The sequence below is a fragment of the Sardina pilchardus genome, chromosome 2, assembly GCF_963854185.1.
Source record: "Sardina pilchardus chromosome 2, fSarPil1.1, whole genome shotgun sequence".
Classification (NCBI taxonomy): domain Eukaryota; kingdom Metazoa; phylum Chordata; class Actinopteri; order Clupeiformes; family Clupeidae; genus Sardina; species Sardina pilchardus.
In genome coordinates, this window is record NC_084995.1 from 40,410,261 (window position 1) to 40,430,643 (window position 20,383).

Below are 20,383 nucleotides of genomic sequence, written 5' to 3' on the forward strand. Positions count from 1 at the left end.
AATAGCATGAATGAGCTGAGCCTCAGCACACATGTCTACATTGCCGTTACATAAGCCCTTCCACTCGCGCTCGCTAACTTTTAAAATGGATGCCAGATCCCACCGCGCTGAGCACTCTTGATGAGAGCTGTTGCCAAGAATCTCCTCGTTAACGCAACTCTTTGAGAATGCTGCTTAGATATTTATAGAGACCCCTCATGGACTCCCGACAAGTTATATGGTAATTGGATATTGCTTGAAAACTCCCATTACTATGCCGCTACTGTTTTAAACCAGGCCAGCATATATTGTGATCAACAATATCTTTGGGGGTCACCAAGCATGGCAACCAGCGCACCGAAAAAGAACGCTGTAATAAGACCTTGTCAAATAGAGCGTGAGGATGGCACTAGAAGCTGAAATCATTGTCAAGAGGGCCAAACATCTTTACGCATGCTGTGCATGAGTTGTATAAATAAATTTGACTTGAAAGTGATACAAGACTATTCTTGCCTGCGCGACAGACCTTTCAACTGTCATGAATGTACCACGAGCTATAAATTGATAATGAAATCGCAGGTCTATAATCAGAAGGTGTCCCTAGAGATCATCCATCTCATTTCGAATTCTGTTGAAAGAGTAGGCCTATACCTACAAGTTTCACTGTAGCGTGCCAGTGTGAAGTGTCAGTGATAGTAGATACAAAAAAAAAAGCATGGATCCCACTTTGCCATCTCTCTGCTGATCTGAAGTGAAGAGAAGAGAACGGACTTTATGTAAGAAGACCCACAAGGCCCCTAAGTGCTATTTTGCGGAACAATGACAGGAAGCCTGATGAAAAGCATCTCTGCGTGTGTGTTTACTGAATAAGAGGGCTGACCCAAGCCAGGTTCTGTTTCTGCCGAGTGTGCATCATTAAAAATGGGCGGTCTAAGGTCTGAGAGGGTCAGGATATTGGAGACATATTGGGGCTGTAATTGAGTTTTCAACTTGGCAGTGAATCAGTTGCTTTGGCACGTTACATCAGATCAGAGCAAACAAACATTCTCAAAAAGATACCTGTTCAATCTCCACCTCTATCTAGTCACTACCTCCTTCTTTTGAGCAAATCCCGAATGTGTTGGTACATTCATGCAGAAGCACACTGTGTGTGCGTATCTGCCTACATTATCAATCGCATACATTACATTTCCACGGACAGCTAAGAACGTTCCTGGAAATGGGCCAAAGTAATGCTACGCTAACCCTGTGATTCGCTATCTATATGCTAACTTCGAGTTCCCTCCTCTTCGCGCTCACTCTCTTTCTCTGCACTCCTTGCTCACTTTATTCAAATTACTCATGTTTATTGTTGCATTATGGCTGCCCTCTGCTCCCCACTCTCGGACTGTAGTGCCCTCTGTGAGTGCTTCCATAAGGATGGTATAATAGGCCCCTCTTAAAAAGACACACTGGGTGATTGAGGGGAGGAGAGCGACTGTAGTGTGTCTCTAGGAGACGTGCCGGCCAAACACCTCATTACAGCTGCCCCCCACCCCCACCATCCTCTCTTCGCCCTCCCCATGAAATGCCCTCCCCATCCATAGGGCTGCTTGACGCGCAGACCGCGTTTTGCTTCTCCTTCTCCTCCTCTCTGAAGGTCTCTTTGAAGTGATCCGACTACAAAGGTAGATTGGATCCAGCCACTTTTAATTAGCAACTCCATGAGAGAAAGGGATGGGAGACATAAAAAAGGGGAGATAGGGCAGTCAAAGCGCCGCCTGAGATGAAGCAACACATTACCTCATCTCTGCTCAGGGGTACTGTGGGGAGAGGTTACCTCTATGCAATACCAATCCTGGCCTTCGCTTGCCGACCCAAACACAACCTAGCCTACTCTGATGCAATACAACACTTCCATAAGTGCACGTGCACTCACACACTAAGCAACGATGGACATTCGAAAGGAGCGGCCACTCTTTCTTTGGCACTACTGTATGTGAGATGTCGAGTTCACCGGTAAATAACCCGCAGACACCGACAGACAACATCACAGGCGGAGAGGGTCACGGCTCTGCATTACGACGGCGAGCTGTGCTGTGGGACAGCGCTGTGTGTGAGAGGGAAAAAAACAAACACTCAGCAGATTGCATCGCCTCCATTACCTGGGCGCCTCGTCCGTTCGCGCCCCTTCTCGGCTGTCCTCCCAGTCCCTCTCTGTCCGTACCCGCCCAGTGTCACGCTGAGCTAGGGGTCACTCTGCCAGCTACTGCCTGAGCTGTACCGTTACATAACACTCTCACAAATAATGCACAGAGGGAGAGAGAGAGAGGGAGCGAGAGAGAGAGGATTTGGAGGGAGAGAGAAGAAGAAGAGAGAGGAGATGGACAGAAATAAGGCAAGAGAGGAGAGGAGAAGAGAAGAGAGGAGACGGGAGACAAAAGTAGTGTCCTTCCACTAGTAGGAAGATCTGACCCAAAACACAATCCAATCAGTCCGTTGCACTTCCTGCGGTGCAAAGTGCAGACACGGTAGAGGGTTTTTTTCCCCTTGTAAAAGGTAGATTAGTAGGATCTGAAATCTGCTTAGCCCAAAACGAGAGGCGAGCCTAATCCACTCATCCCTCCACACGCTGGGCATGCCGAACCAGCCCCAACACCCCGACCGCTCTCCCCTCCACGCGCCGAGCGTGCCGAACACACCCCCAAAACTCCGAGCAGCACTTAGCACACAGCTCCACGGCCCACTCTCATTACCCCTCTAACACAACAGGGTTATGGAACGGCCACAGCTAGCCGGTCCACTTACGTCCCAACAAGAGACGTGTCGTGTAAAGAAAATGGCCAGAGGGGTTGGTTGGTACAGTACTCTCTTATCATATGCTCTCCTCGCGGTTTATGTTGGTGCAGTCCACAAGGGTGGAGTAAGCTTGGCTAGGGGCTGACTGCAACAGGAGAGGTGCAATGTTAGTGTTCTGTACACTGCTGTAGTCCAGTGCCATGTGGTGCTGGGTGTGACAGCTGAAGCATGGCAAAGGGAAGGGTGGAGTGTGTGTGAAAGGAAGGGAGGGAGGAGTGCGTGTGTGTGGGGGGGGGGGGCTCTGAGAAACAGATGGATGAGAGATGCAACACAGTGCTGCTGCCAGGCACCAAAGAAAACTGAAGCAGGAAGCAGAAATGGAAGAAGAGAGAGAGGAAAAGAACAAGAGAGGGCAAGAGAGAGAAACAGAGAGAGAGAGGGGGGGGGGGAGAGAAGGGAGGACAAACAGTCTAAAGTACAAAGGAAAATGTTCAAAAAAAGACTGAAAAGATAACAGGTAATAGCCAAAGTTTGCTATCAGAAACCTCCTGGGGCAGTGGGAGGAGGAGAGGGCTTTGACGGGTGCACTAACCCCGCTCTTGGCACCCCGCGAGGCAGAGGAGACCCCCTGACCCTCCGCAAGGACCTGGCACTGCCATCAGCCCTCCTGTGGGATGGACTTATAACCCACTAATCTCTCCCCAGAAACTTCCACAGACCTGGCAACCACAGGACAAATAGCCACCAGCTGTCCCTCGCTAAGCACCCCCTCCCCTCCCCTCCCCTCCCCTCCCCTCCCCTCCCCTCCCCTCCCCTCGCTCCTCCCGACCGACCCCTTTACTGCCCGTCTCTCACCACCCATAAACCCCCTCGCCCGGTACTGTCTCCACGCCGGCCCGGTGGCGCAGTAAGCAGCTCCTAAACTCGCCGACGCGGGGGAGACACTATCCTCGGCCATCTCGGGGACACTACGGTGGGCGCGTGATGCATAGCGCCGAGAGCCGAGAGGGAAGTCCCAAGCGGCCCGCTAAGGCAGCTACAGAGGAGACGGCTGCACAGTCGGACGTGCACTGCACGCTCGAGCCGCTGCCGGCCCTCTGCGCTAAATTGGCCTCGCTGGGGCCGCGGAAAGACTGAGCCGGCGCTCCGGGTCTCGTGACAGACTGATGTAATGCCTCTCCGGTTGAGCCGGAGCAGCCGGCAAAAGCACCGGCGCTTCGGGAGCCGCCCGCCCGCCCGCCGACTTTATCTCCTCCGTCTGTCACATCATCGATTTGTAACACTCGCCTGTCCCCGTCCCCGTCGCCCCCGCTTGTGTCTTCGAGCTTTTTGGGCGCGCACCGGCCCTCTGTCTGCCCGTCACCACGTCAATTTCACACAATACTAATCTTCCAAACAGATTAAAATGCAACCCCATAGGCCTCAATAATTCATCGACTCCACTGACTCAATAATTCAAAAGTCTGCGTTTTTAACTCAGCCTTCTTTGAGGGGTTTAGTGTTACGAACTAGGCTACTCAATGGTGCACTGTTGCAACGAACATTGCTTTAAAAGGTGATAACAGAAGGCAGGTGATTGCATTTCATGCCGTGTTGAATTTCGCCAAGCCCCACTGTCCTGCCAGCGCCGCCCGGTGATGGACATAGCGCCGTGCTATTCATTACCGAGACGAGCCCTCTCGTGCATTAACTGTCCTCTGAAACCTTTAGAAAAACCATGTGAGGCCACCGCTGACTGTAAAGCCAGTCTTGACACCCATGACACCAAGCTGAATTAAGAGCAACGTTACACTTCAATTCGCATAAAGAAAAGACCCTGACGTGACAAAAGCCACACTCACAGTCACAGCTTAGACTTCAGAATGACTATGTGAGGGATGAGTAATAATGAAATAAAATAATTTTAAAAAAGACTCTCCCTTTCGTTCGGTTTAGTAACCAACCTCGCATAATAGTCTCGTATTCACAGTTCTGCACTGAGGCGAGAAAGGAACGAGAACGGTAGCCACCTGCAGACACTGAAGGTCAGGAACTATGCACCTGATGTGTGACATTTCTCTCCTCAAAGTGGAGCAGTCTAATGAGTGTGACAGGTGGGAAAGGGGAGGGGGGGGGTTAGGTGATGAGGGGGGAGCAGCCAGAAAGGCTGAGGAGAGAGTCACAGTGTGACTGAAAACACTGAAGGGTGATACACAGAGATATTGAAAAGAGAGGCAGAGAGAGAATGATGGTGGAGATGGCTGGAGTTATGAACGCTGGAGCTGCAAATAGAGGGTAAGTGGAATATGGGCACATAGAAAAGAGCCTTTAACACACACGTGCGCACATAGACACACATACACACACGATATCAAGACATCTGCACCTGAGCCACAAACATACATGCTTCCACAAAAATACACAAACACACTCTCTCCCCCTCTCTCTCACACACACACAAACTACTCACTCGCAATTGATCTGTGAATCAATCTGAGAGATACATGCGTGTATGCTCTGCTAAATCACCAAAGCTTCTCACACTTAAACAAGTGACTTGTCACACCAAAGCCCACAATTAGGCTCAGTGACTGAATAACAGGCTAACATTTACACATCCCCCACCCACCCACAGACAAACACATACACACACACACACACACACACACACACACACACACACACACACACACACACACACACACACACACACACACACACACACACACACACACACACACACACACACACACACACACACACACACACACACACACACACACACACACACACACACACACACACACACACAGCAGCAGCAGCATCCTGTGGCTGCAACCATACTTCTTCTCACTATGCACAAATAAAATAGGACAAACAAAAGGGCAAACAAATTGAGTCGTTAAAAGATCCAACCATGAAGCGAGCACCTGAAAATGAAAAGCTGACAAAATAAAGCCCGCTGCTTGGAGTTGTAATGTTTTGACTTCTCATTCTCTCCTCTTCCTGTCGGCCCGCTGGCCCCGTCAGGCTGTGCCTGGTGAAGATGGATGCCTGCCTGTAGTAATGATGGTTGTCAAGGGGAGAGGGTCAGGCTGCGGCTTATTCTGAGAGAGCGATTCGGTCGGAGGAATCTCATTTCGCTCGAAGGAACTTAATGAATTCTAGGAGTGGTAGCGATGCTTCTGAGGTTCTTCACATTGGCCTTTTCATAGCTGATATATGCATGTGATCATACCTTAAAAAGTACTGATGTCAATAGTGTGATGAGAGTCCTCTACTGGTGCGCTATGAAAACTATGAGTTGAGGTTGTGGACATCTGTCTTTGCTTTTGAAAACATAAAAGAGTGCAAACACGTACTACATTTACTTGTAAAACAAAACAAACTGCACCCTACATTAACTCTCAAAAAATGCCAGCAGATCAATAAGCATGCTGTAATTGATGTCCAACTAGGCATGAAACTATTGCTCAAGGCTGAACAAAGAAACTCAATCAGACGGTTTATTATAAGGTGGATAAAAAAAAAAAAAAACAACAACACAAAGAAGCAGGGCTGGAAGACAGGTGCATGCTGGGAACATTTCTCCAGTGGGCTCTGAATCCGTCTCTCCCCTCACGCCACTCCTTTGACCGGAGTTTTTGCATTTCTCGGCGCCAAAACCACGGCAACCGGATTCCATCTTCCCCATTGTCCGCGTGACAGATTTGATTCCCAAACAGGCCGGAGCCCTGGCCATAAAGGGCCCAGCTGAAAGGGAGACCGGGGGAGGCAGAAAGGGCGCTTTTGTGCTCGGCCGCCAGCTGCCTTCTCCCCCAGTCAAACACACCCTTTCATGTGGAGCCACAGAAACCGAGCCAACCGGCCTGGAGGGAGGAGGAGGAGGAGGAGGTGGTGGAGGAGTAGGAGGGGGGGAGTGGAGCGGAGGGTGTGTGTGTGTGTGTGTGTGTAGGATCTGTGGGGGTGGTAGGGGTTGGGATGGGGTGGTTGAGGTTGAGTGTTGTGGTGGTGTACGCTCACACCACCTTTCTCCGCCACCACCACCAGTGCCAACACCATGGGTGGCAACACCCACCTCCATACGTGCCAGCACCCACCTCCATAGGTGACAACAAACAGGATCCGCTCCTGCCCCCTCACCCTCTGCCAGGCTCTGGCCGTGCCTACCTCAGCAAAACACGAGCACACAAGCACACGCCGTGGATGGATGCCTGGCTTTGCACTGGCATAAGGGAAAGGTCCTTTTTTTCACCCGCCTCTCATGGACTGGCACGAGCCCATCTCGGTGGAGGAGGGAGAGGATTTGTTTTTTTATTTCTTTCTCTCTCTCTCTCTCTCTCTCACTCTCTCTCTTCCCTCTTTTTTATTTGGACTGCGGAGGACAGTGCTGCCCTGTGCGCAGCGCGCCGCTCTCTCCCCGCCGCAGCCTCTGATAACAAATCTCCGGCCTGCTGGCGGGACCAGCGCCGCAGAGCTATCGGCAATTCCTCCTCCTCCTCCTCCTCTCCCTCTTCTTCTTCCTCCTCCTCCTCTTCCTCCTCCTCCTCCGCTGCCGGCAGTCTCCGTAACCCGCCGCTGCCTCCGTCCGCGCGCCGCGCCGGGAGCCAAGCGGTGTGAAATTGTGCCGTTTCCTCTCAGTGCACTCGGGAGTGCTCCTCGGTAGCGCTGCTGCGGCAGCGGCGGGCGGACTCCGGCTCTCCCCGAGATCTCAAGGACGGCAGAGCCAGCGCTGAGTTACGGCACCCTCAAGAGTTGACCAAAGTCATGGTGTAATAATAACTCGGGACAAAGAAGAAGAAGAGGAAGAAAAAAAAAAAGCCCATAAAAAAACCCCCATAATGACAGCAATAGAAGTCACTCACACTACAAACCCCTCTGAGTAAATACTGGGCAGAGAGGTGGAGAAGGACGGTGATGAGGGTGGGGGCCGGGTGGTGCTCGCCAACCCTTTCCCTGTCCTCTACCTGCACTACGACAAGCTTCTGCATATTAGCAATCTTGTTCTTGGCGAACCGCAACTGTTTAACCATCCCGGCGTCGATGACCAAGTATTCTGGTCCCCATAATCACCTGACCCAGATACTGTATTTAGAACTGCTTCAAGTCCAGGGTTACAAAAGAAACAAGGCGATCAATAATTGATTAAAACATTTAACGAAGCACAGCAGAAAAGCCATTAGAGCAAACCTCTTTTGCTGCATGTGATAAATACTGTACAAACTAAAAGATCCCTTCTGTTTGATCAGGGTAATAACTCTGCCAACAGTGCACAAAGTAATCTAAAGAAACCACGGGATGGTTTACTTTGTCACACTACAAAAAAAAAATCTCTATATGGCTCTAATTAGAATCATACAGAGATCCTAACAAGTGCAGCCTTCTAGAGGTAAAATATCCATCTTGGAAATGTCGATTGTTAGTGATATGACTTCCTTTCACTAAGTGCCATCACACCCATTCACTCTCACTCCTGTGAGACCTTTAAGACCTTTATAGATTCTTCTCCAGACCTCAGAGCCTTATGGCCTCATGGGGACCACTCGTGTTGAATGCCCTGTATCACTGGACTGCATTGTTAACGACACGACTCCAGTATGCATACTGTAGGCTATAAGTGAAATGATTCAAAGATTCTTGGCTGGCTGAATTGGACACAGTAGAGCACATTGTGGGAGTCTTGTGAAAGTTTTACAAAACAGAACCTAAGATGTCCGCAGTAGAAATGGCCATCTTCCCAAATGAACAAATGACTGAATCAAAAACATGAGACAATCCTTAAAACCCTACAGACAGCAGCAAGCGTTGGTGTCAACGGGAATTAGGACGATTCCAGCGTACAGTATGCTTATCCTGTGAGCCAAACTCCATTGAAGTATTTCCCGAGCACCTAAACGACCTCATCACATGATGTATAGCGTAATGTATTACACATGACACCTCCGCTAACCGTGGCCATTACTTTTAGAGAAGACTGCTGGGCTAACGGATGTCCGCGATACTCCAGGTCACCGCGCCGCACGGGTCACGCCGTCCCCCTGCTGCTGGACACAAACCCGACACACACACACACACACACACACACACACACACACACACACACAGATACACACGCGCACACACACACAGAGTGTAGTTTAGATGCCATGGCGCTGATACATTTCTTTTTTGGCTGGACTGCTCCAGGTTTGTGTTCTGTTGAGGAGAACCGAGCGCATGGAGAGTAGAAAGACACCAGAGGCTGAGATTAAGAGTACAATTAGAATTCAGACGACCGTTTTTTATCATCCGCGCTTCACCGCTATCTCCCCCCAGCACACACACACACAAACACACACACACACACACACACACGCTCAGGCTCCTCTTATCACCAGCCACACAAACGGCAGATAATGAAATAAAAAAATGGGGCATAATCAGGAGAAATTTTCAGGAACTAATAAAGTAGCGTGACTTGGCTGATGGGTTAGAAGGGGGGGGGGGGGGGGGGGTTAACAGTTGGGGAGCTTTTTGTTAAAAAGCACACTGTGCTCACTCTCCCGGGGAAGCAGATTCTGAGCCATCATGCCATGCCCTTTAGGCAAACTGTTGGCCACTTATAATTAATAATTAGTAAGGCTTCATTTGGCAGAAGTTGAAGAATGGCCACGGTCTTGTTTTTTTCCCTTGAGAAAGTGTTTTTTTTTTTTTTCTTTTTCAATGCTTCCTCCCCTAGATCTCTTGGCACAACACATGGCTTCCACGGTCCTGTTTGTGAGACACAGGGTGTACATGGCACTAATCCCTGTCCTTTCCTCTAGTTCTGAAGCTAGGTATGCCACCTGCGAGTGACAGCAAGAGAGAGGAGAGAGGAGAGAGGAGAGAGAAAGAGAGAGGCCGAGAAAGAAAAAGAGAAGGAGAGAGAGAGCAAGAGAGAGGGAGAAAGGGAGAGGGTTGGAGAGGGTTAGAGAGAGAGAGAGAGAGAGAGAGAGAGGCAGCGTTAGAGAGAGAGAGCTCAGAGGGACATCACGAGCACCAGATTGGGGAGCCTGAGCCAGTGGAGCAGCTCTGTGACTGATAGAACACTCCACTCCCAAATTCATACCGCCATGACACCTGAGCACATACAGTACTCAGAGAGGGGGAGAGGTGGAGCCACAAATACACATATAAACATGTCAGATTAAAATACTCAGACCAACACAAACACAACATGCACTCACACAGCAAACCACACATTTGCACTGCTCCTATCAAGAACACTGCCCCTGCTCCCAATAGGAATACATTCAAATGTGTCCAGAAATAAAATCCCAATAGGAATACATTCAAATGTGTCCAGAAATAAAACCAAAAATCAAAGTCAAAAAGGATCAACCAGCTCCAGCTCCACCACCAGCACAGATAACACAGCCACCCAGCAGTGGCACCAATGCCGCCTCCATCACCACACTGGCACCACGGCAGCGGGAGGCTTGCCTTGCGTGTCCCAATCAAGCACCCAACAACAACAGTTTTGCTTTTAATCGGGACGTGGGGCATAAGGTTTCAGGGCCCGGCGCCAGCCCACGACACAGCGGCCAGCCGCCAGCAGCGGCAGGGAGGGCCGGCCGGCCGCCGCGTTAACTGGACCACATGCAGCCTCCACCTCCCCCTGCCAGCTGGATGCAGCGCTGAGCAGAAGGGCCTGTAACACCAAATGGTTTGGACCGAGAGCCCCGAAACGACCGTTTGGTAGCAACCAGCAGCAGCTCTGAACAGCATCCAAGGAGAAGATTTGAAACGGAGAGTCCAGGGCACTAGGGGCTGTTTTTGCCTCTCTCCCTCCCTCCCTCCCACTCTCTATTTCTCTCTGTTCACCAGTCGGCAGAAGATCTGCCTCAGTCTTTAAAAAACAGTGTGTTTTCATCTTCCCGGAGCCAGTTTCTAGAGCAGCTATGACCCCAATCAACCCAAGTTAACTCAAACCCACTTGGTTAAATTTCTCTATGGAGTATCAATGTTCTCCACGACAAATGAGCACTGGAAAGCCTAGCAGTAAGACTTCCACGGGGTGCTAATTAAGATGGCGATACTCATTCCAGTTGTGTAATTACAGGGTTGCTGGCACGGTGCACATCTTTTAAAGTGTGAAAATTCAATATTATGGCGCTTTCTTACGGCACACCATTTTTTAATGCCTTCAAATAAACATTTCATCAAGATTGCCCTTGGTTTCCCTCAAGTCGTCTTTTGCTGGCGTGCTGTTTGTTGCACAGAGGCCTGTTTCATCTGACGACTGAAAAATGCACGCAACATCAGTCAAGCAAACATTACAGAGGCCTGCTCATTTCTCCGATAACCTTTCACTGCTGCCAAGACCTTTTTCATCCACCATCAAAGCGCCTTAGAGAAATGCTATCACCAGAACAACCACCGCTCGAGAACCCTGTGGCCCTGATGAGGGGAAATGGCCTCCCAGCGTCGTCTCCAGACACCAAAGGAACACGATCAATACCACGGGCAGCTGCGGTGCTTCGGGGAGCGTCGCTCGCTCACTCGCTCGGCTGCAGGGGCTGCAGGAGATGCTGGAGTGAGGTGGTGATGACCTACTTCCTCAGCCTAACGCACCTCCACCTCCTCCACCACCTCCTCCTCCTCCAGCTCCTCACACAACACACATCCTGGCACAACCTCAGGACACAACCGCTAACGCAAACGTCAACAAAGAGCTTCACTGGCCTGGGCTCTGGCACCGTGTAGGTCTATGCTTAGCTGAGCAGGTGTGGACACAGACAAAGACCGGTATTACACATAAAACACACTAAATACCGTGAAATCGGCAGGATGAAGAGCAACAAAACAGGCTTTGCATAACCTTCTTGGCTCTTCTTCTTCAAAACAAAATCTCCAGATAATTCTGGTAAAGCAGCAGAGACAGAGACCAAGTCTACAGTTTACATGTACCTACCTACTCCGTATGATGCTATGTGTAGCGAGTACTGCATATTAGTGAGCGTTAGTAGTGTCCGTCTAACCCACCCATTGTCACCTGAGAGAGTCTGCTCTGTTGCCCCACTCCTCTGACTGGGCACTGTGGGCTCTGCAGCTCCACTCTAACCTGGTGCATGGCTGTGACCAGAGAGCCCAGATGATTTATGAGACGGCCCGTAACTGCTGGACGTCTCTCACTACATCTCTCTAAATCCAATTACCTAGAGCTGTTCAACGGGGGCTGAAATAAACTAGTCCTGGCAAGTTTTATGGCTGAGGTAGCCTTTCAGACACATTTCATCTCTTTCCATTTCTACTGTAAAGCACTGGGGATTATTAATAATGTAGGACAAACTCACAGTCTCTCCTTTGAAAAGAAAAGAAAAGATCTCACTCAGGATTATTGGTTGTCCCCGAAACCAGGTTAGTCACCATAGGGAGCGAATCTTTCGGTGATGGCCCCCAGAGTCTGGAACGCTCATTCACAACATTACACCAACATCACCTATTTTAAGACACAGCTGAAAACACATCACTTCAATACACACTACTCATACTTAGGATCCATATCACACAGGATTATTGGTTGTCCCCCAAATCAGGTTAGCCACCATAGAGATCAGGTCTTTCAGTGCTATGACCCCCAGTATGGAACACTCATTCACAATATTACACCAACATCCCCTATTTGAAGATAAGGCTGAAAGCACATCTCTTCAATATATACACTACTGAAACTCATACCCCCAACCCACTACCACCAACACCACCCCTTTCCTGAACTTGAACTGTCAATCTTGTCAATTATTTTGTGTTATTTTGTCATTTTGTGGTTGTTTACCTGTTGTTTTGTTGCTATGGTTGTCTGTCATGCTGTCATTGTTGTCTCTTGTCAATTATGTTCGGTATTCGTTGTTGATGGTGTGTCATATTTGTTTATTTGTTCCTCTACAAAGCGACCTTGGGTTTGAGAGAGGCACCAGACAAATCAAAAACATTTTCTAATTATTGTTATTATCATTATTATAAAAGAAAACCAAGCATGCGTGCAGGAGTTGATATCTCTGCTTGGATTTTCCAAACAATATTGGCCACAAAGTCAAAGATTAGAGGAAACTCTGTGGGCAATACAGAAGATCGGGTTTTTGGTATTTATATGTTTTTTTTAGAAAATTACAGTTAAAATAATCTCAGAATTTGAAGCATTGCCATCATTAGGCGCTGGACCATAATCACGTCCTTAAAAGGTTTATCGCCTTAATCCCTTTCAAAGCTGCATTCATTTTAATGAAATTAATTCTATGCTAACTGCCCGGACCTGCCTTGAATTTCCCTCCTGAATAAATTGGCAAATGTCTAAACACCAACTCCATCTGGAAAATATACTTTAGGCCTAATTTAAAGCTCTAAAGTCCGAGTGGTCAAACAACTGTCTGTGATTATCTCCAGAGCGCTGCTGGTTCAAACTGGATTAGAGCGGACTTGTCCGTGGGGAACTGTGTTGCAGTACTGTGCCCAGTGTCATTGGTCAGTGATGGAGTCCAGATGGCATTACCTGATGTCCCTCTTCACATGTCAGCAGAAGACACGGCCTCATATCTACTACTGATCAGATTTATCTCGGCACATACTGTACACAGAACAACAGAGAGAAAGTTAAGCACGGGACAAAAATAAACTCCTTGTGATGGTAAACGGAGAGAGGAGAAACCTAATGGAAAATGTCCACAGTGTAATGGTTCCATAATGTTCATAATAATAACAGCATCATACTGAGAAACGCTGAGGTGGAAGAAAAACTCAAATAATGCTGTTGCATACAGTGCCTGTTATTGTGTACAGAATAACTCATAAGTCGTATGAACTATGAATCAGATACCGAAGCCAACCCTGGTATGGGCCTGCAAAGAAAAACTTGGAAAGAAGCGTCGATGCAGTTCGCGAGACGCAGCCAGCACACCACACCACAATGCAATCTGTTCCGAGGGTGTTTCTCACGACCGGGAGGGAAAAAAAATAAATATTGCAAAGCAGCATTATGGCTTGCGGGGGAAAAACACCTACATAAATTGAGCATGGCATTTATTCTCTCTCTGGTGAAAAAAGGCCATCTCCATTTTTGGCCTGCGCTGTATATGGAGGTGACAGACAGATGCACATGTTTATTTCACCACACTCATTGAACGCGGCCACCCTCGCTCCTACAGTATGGCTGAGCACCAGCAATAACAGAGTGAGGACCAGAGGACAAGCCCGGGCCATGGCAGATATGACTGATCCCTGCCCATCAATTAACTCTGACTTGTGACTCCACTCTTTCTCTATACAGAACATCACAATCGTTCATATTCAACAGTCATTGTGTGGAGATATTGATGTTGGAAATAAAAAAAAAATTTTGTGCTCTACAGTATTTATGAGCTTTCCTGCTGGATATGTCAGCAAATGCTAGAAACCTTGTAAAAAAACTAAGATTCATAGAATGCATTTGAAAATCCAAAAATACAGAACTTTTATTGAACCTCAAAATAACACTGGTACAAAGTCGCATTAGATCTAAGGTATACATTCTCTAAATTAAAAGAATATCCAGAAATGCTATCTTTCCATTGAGCCTTAAAATAACATTTGTTTAAAAATAAATAAAAGGCACTTTCAGTTCAGAACTGCACAGACAAAAGCCGAGATGCTCTTAAGGGCACCTCAAGCACATTGCAAATAATCATTGCAGTCCTCACCACTCTGGTCATTCTGTAGTCATTTGTATACAGTCTCTTTAATGCTCCACAACAAGGACACAAGAGGCAGCCTTGGGCAAAGAAGTCATTAGAAAAACTACACTGTGTGCATGCATACACAAACACAGTGCACACAGTCAGTCACAGACCACATGACAAATGAAAAATGAGAAGCACGTTACCATCAGAGGTATTGTTCTCGGATCTGCTTCTGCATTCTGTTTTAGCAGTTTGCACGTCATTCTCTGGCTGTCCCCTACCAAGTGCAGAGCATAGTTCACATTTGAATGCACATATTCTATCGACCTTTTAAATGCATTAACCTGCATTCTTTACGAGCCAACACCTTGTGTCTGCCTTCTCGGACATACAAGTGAGACAGATTCCACTCATCCTATTAGCTTACTCTCATAGTAATCTGTGCGAGCTCATTGCATTAACAGGTCTAAGGGCTAATCCAATATGTGTCTCTCAAATCTTTTGATCTTTTTCTTCCCCCCCCCCCCCCCCCCCCCGAATGGCCCACGGCGGCTTCCTCTGCGGGATCAGCAGTCTCGAAGTTGGCCAGCAAGAAATGAGAACAGACTTGAACAAATAAGGCTTGTAAATAAATAAGTGCATGAATAAACCACAGAAGACCAGTTTTGGCCTCAATAAATGATGAACTCGGGGAGCGCTCCACTAGTGCAGTGGCTGTGTAGAGAGCGGTGCCGTCTCCTCCTCCATCTCCTCCACTACTGCTGCTGCTTTTATAAATCAGCGAGTTGTGAACAAGCCAGGCATTTCATCATAGCCAGGGATAAGGAGCAGAGCAGGGGCCTGCACATGTATCTTTAATGCAGCCATACACCCAGAGTGCAGAAGCCAACCCAACACCACTACTACTTCAAGCTTTAAGACAAACATGGACTCGGTGTCAATCCAATACCAGTTCACAGCTTACAAGAGAGAGAGAGGGAGGGAGAGGAAGAGGGAGAGAAAGACGAGAGAAAGAGAGAGAGAGAGAGAGAAAGAGGAGAGAGAAATAGAAAGAGAAAGAGAGAGAAAGGGGGAAAATACACCTTCTGCAATCCACTTAGAGATGACAATATCACGTTTCTGTTTTGTCATTCATCATTTGTCGTTTAACTCGTTAGGGACAGGAACCTCTTAATGGCAGCCTTGGGGTAATGAGAAGGATGGAGGCAATTTTCCAGCACGAGGCCCAATTTTGCCCAGGCCACGCTGTTCCTTCGCCCCCATTGATTGTGCTCCTCGGTGACTCTGACCTGATGTGACAATCTAAATGGAACCGCCACATTATAGATCAGCTGAACGAAGGAAACATCCATCTCTGGGGAGCGCGGACAGCTCGCACAAGTCTATGATACCACGCTCACGTGGCACCTGGTCGGAACATCGATTCAACCCTGCCAATGATGTTATAGTGTGCTCACAACGCACCTGGGCAGGAGGATAATAATTTGTTCATTAGGGTCGACCATGGGGAAACAGGAAGATGACTCATTCCAACACCGCTATTAGAGATGGGAGGCCACTGCCATCATTGCCAGGGTCACATACCTTCTAATTATGGCGGAGTCTCTTCTTAACAGTGCATATGTGAGGGAGAGAGAATCATCTGGCAGTCATGCAAGGCTAAAATGTTGTTTTAGCACTCATTCCTTCACGGGCCTCATCAGTTCAAAACAATGGGCAGTGAGATATGTGGCACACGTACTGTGTGTACCCACCTAATATGGCAGTTAATTGTTTATCTTATGATACGGATTAGCTAACAAGCACGTAATTGCATAATGCCACTACCTGCAGACTTTGAGGATTGAAAACATAATCCTGCACAGACATTTAATTGAATAAGAATAACAGGCATACCGGCAATGACACAGACGCTGTCAAACTGACAATCTCAAATGTACTGTATCACCCGAAACAAAAAGGCAAGCTTTTGGAGACCACGACAAAGTGACAAAAAGACAGTAACTCTGTCACAGCGTGCGAGTGCCTTTAAACGCCCAGAAAGGTGTTCTGGCCACTAATAGCATGTCTTGCACTGAGCCTGCTGAACAGAATATTCAGCGAACACGGTGGACGGACGTGATAGTCTTGGGGAGGAGAGGGGAGCAGGGGGGTGGGCTTGGGCCTGATGTTTCCCGGCTATTTATAAAACGCTCTCATTCAGGAGAACCTGGCCAAGCCCTGGGGTGCCAGCGACCAGCCCTGGCAGCCCGAACACAGCCTCCGCCTGGCATTTAGCAGGAACTCGAGGGGAGAAAAAACAACATAAAGGCACCGGGGGTGGAGGAGGAGGAGGTGGAGGAGGAGGAGGAGAAGGAGGAGGAGGGCGGCGAAGAATATTGATGAATAAGTAAAGAGAGTTTCCTGCGCGTAGACAGAGCAGGACATGTTTTTGTGGCTGCAGCGGAGTGTGATTGCCCAGGTCCCTGAGCCTATAGGGACGGAGGAGATGCTGTTCTTCCGCCCTCGTGAACTGGGGCTGCGTATAGACAATATACTGTAGAAGCTGTACACTGACTACTGAGCAGCGTTCACAAAAAAAAGACAAAATAACAAACAATAAGAAACCAGGGCAAGCTTTTAAAGGACTTTACAGAAGGGAACCAGCACAGCTTCTCTCTTCCTCCCCTGGCAAAGGGGTTGATGATGAAAAAATGCTTCTGCTGCCTCTCGCTACTAAGGAATAATAGTCGACGGCCCCAGGCAAAAGCCAAGCCTTGTGATTACGGTGTGTTCAACTGCTAAACCACCGAAAAACACCTTCACTGTTTTTCTCCATTTCTCCCACCTATACATCCCCATCTCCCCCACACCACCCCCACACCACCCCCACCCCCAACACATCCCACACACACTAACGCAATCTAGTCCTCCGAAAGTATCTGAGGACCTTTCCGCTTTTCTCCTCCTCTCCCTCTCCCCTTCTCCTCCCCTCCTCTCCTCTCTCACTGTGGTCCTGCTCCACTGCTTCGCTCCACTCCTCAAATAAACACTTTTTTCCTCCCTCGCTTCCCCCGCGCGTGGCAGTGATTCCCCAGAGGTCGGCTGGAGAAAATGATCTGTCCACCCTCATGGGCGCAGGTGCCAGTCTCGTCTGGAGCTCGCCTGGCCCCCGGAGGCATTACTCACTGGACACTATATGTGTGATTGTTTTTATATAGAGAGAGAGAGAGGGAGAGAGGAAGGGAGGCAGGGTGGACAGGGTAGTCGATGGGTGCACGGGTAGGATAAGGGGAGAGGGGGTGAGAGAAAAGAGGCTTTTCTGGCATAGTACAAATCAGGTTTGGCAGACTGTTTAGCTTCATTAAGATGTTTTTGGAGGAGAGGTGTAACTAAAGCACAGATAAGAACGGCTTCTTTAGGCGGGGAAAAAAAAGCAAATCTACATTGTGAGTTCTGGCTCCCTTGTGATAACCGCAACTTAATTAGGACGACATGAGGCACAATTTCCTTCCCCGCTTCATTTTTCACACTTTCTTTTCCGGTCTTCATTTGTTTCACCGTTCCTAAGTCCTGTGCCAGCTTCGGAGCAGTCTGTCCTTTACATCCATCCTCCAGAACACACCGTCCCCCAGCCCCCCACCACCCCACCAGCAGCACCTGTCAGCTGGGACGCAAGCCTACAGATGGCCCTTGCTGCCCGCCCGCGGCCTCCTGCTCCATAACATCCACAGCAGGCTGCACCTGTGGCCAGCAAGCACACAGGAAGCCCAGTCTTGCCACATGTTCCCTCAACACACCGCAATCCTCTCCATCTCTCTCCCTCTCTCCATTCTCCATCCTGTTTCACATAGGAACGGCCAGGCTTATAAATAAGGCTCTGCTCATTAAATGGCAATAGGTTCAATGCACTGAGATAACAATAACTGCTAGCACTGCTTATGAATATGCTAGGTACTACCCACTTAAGCTAGGTGTTATAGTTAGTAATGAGGTATTTATGCATGGTTATGTAAAAATGACATGTACTGTCTTTGAATCTGATGTTTTTAAAATCTGTAAATACAGTCAGATACAATGAGGATAGGATTATGTGTCTAGATTGGTTAGTCCAATTGAACAAACTCTGGGTATTCATCAACAACTAGAAATCAGCATTTAATTCTCAACTGCTGTCTGCTTCACTATAAAGCCTTTTCTGGCACTAACACATAACAGTTGGGACTTACCACATGGTCATGGACATTACTGCAAATGGATGTCTACCATATGTTACAAAACTTAGGATGATTAATTCGAATAACATATTAATTATATCTGAGGCATTCATATGAGGTCTTTAAAAAGCACAACTACTGCGAGACTATGGTGTAGAGTGGTGGCATGCCGTTAACAGTGATTGTCCAATCACATCTTTGGTACAAATGTCACCTGTGTTGCTCACTTTGAGTCATGCTTATAGAAGCCCAGTTTATTTGACTGTTCATCTTTAGAAGATAGCCAGGGACAAAAGTGCTGCCTCTTAGTAGATGGTCTCTGTGCAAATCTGAATATCCTGCAAAAATATAAATCAGCTATCATCTCTAATAAGCAGCTGGATGCATGAGACGATCAGTCCTGCTTTTTCGGGAAAATCGGTAAATCAATCATGAGCCAAACACTGCACACCATGCACTTCAGACCACGTCGTGGTGGCTCACTCTCCTTGAGACGACCCAGGGACAAAGCATCCTCTGTGCCTTCGTCTCTCCATAGACATGTCACACTGCACTGTGTCCATTTGTCCCCCCACCGTCTCCGTTTCCATCACGGCGGTGAGCTCCAGACTGGAGGACCGTGGCCCTGGGTCAAGCTTCAGAGGGCAGTCCATCAAGGGCTCGTTCCAGAGTGATGGAGGGAGAAGGAAGGCCATAAACAACCTGCCATCCACCAACGCTGACGTGGCCTCTCAAGGAAATACAGTCAACAAACAGCAATTTCAGAGAGAGCACCAGAGAAGAGAGAGAGAGAGAGAGAGAAAGAGACAGAGAGAGAGGGGGTAAATAATGATGTGAAAGAGAAGAGAACAAAACTTAGATGGAGGGACAGAAGAGGGGGTGGGGGAGTAAGAGAGAGGTATAAAAAGGTGGACTCGGCATGGTTCCCAAGGCCCCCCAGGAGCTCTGCTTAAAACTCATTAGCAGGATATGGGTGGTGTAGGCCTGCTGCTCGCAGCCATCGCAAAATTCATTAGACAACGGACGGCTCATTATGGCCTCGGAAATGCCTCACAATGACATTGTGGTTAATGAGTGTTTTTATCATTTTTTTTCAGCTGATGAAGTGGATTCTTCAAGTTAAGGTGTTCCCTTGTACAGCAGAGTTTGGAGCTAAAGTTAGTAGAAACATTCATTAGGGAACAACTACTGACGTAAAATGAATGAAAGATTCATTCAGTGGAAAAGAATTTGAGCGGAGTCAGTAGAACAGAGTAACAGAAAAGAAGATGCAGTGTGAGTGTGTTAAAAAAGAATCAGCTTTTAGAAACTTGAAGACAGCCTAATGTGTTGTTGCTTTCGTTCTCTTTTGTTAAAAGACAGCGTTGTGTACATTGTTGACCACTTAAGTACTGTTTTCAGAGCACTTTCGAGTCTTAGCTTGTGATGTGCTGTGAAAGAAATACAACCATTCTGTGGGAAGCGCTGACACTAAATCCATTCTACCCCTGCCTCCAAAACAGGTAGAAATGATGGCTTTTACAGTAATTGGAGTCTGCTGTGAATCCTCCCTAAATCAGTAAATAACATGCCCTAGACTCACAAGCGAATCCACGCTTTGGGCAAAGACCTGACTTCTTCTTAGGAACATATTTAGTGTAGTAACTGTTCAAAGCCGTTATTTTTGTCTACTTTATCCCTCACTCCCTAGAGTCTATCTATCTACTAGTCTTGGCAATCCATTTCATTAGGACATCAGCCCATTCTGTTTCCTCCATCTCTCTCTCTGCTGCTTAGCAA

At 48.0% G+C, this 20,383-nt stretch overlaps 1 protein-coding gene across 1 annotated transcript in view; it reads right to left on the reverse strand.

Annotated features, from left to right (window-relative positions):
- Positions 1 to 20,383, reverse strand: part of b4galt2 (UDP-Gal:betaGlcNAc beta 1,4- galactosyltransferase, polypeptide 2) — an 89,755-nt gene that overhangs the window by 55,583 nt on the left and 13,789 nt on the right. The gene's annotated exons all lie outside the window — the stretch shown is intronic.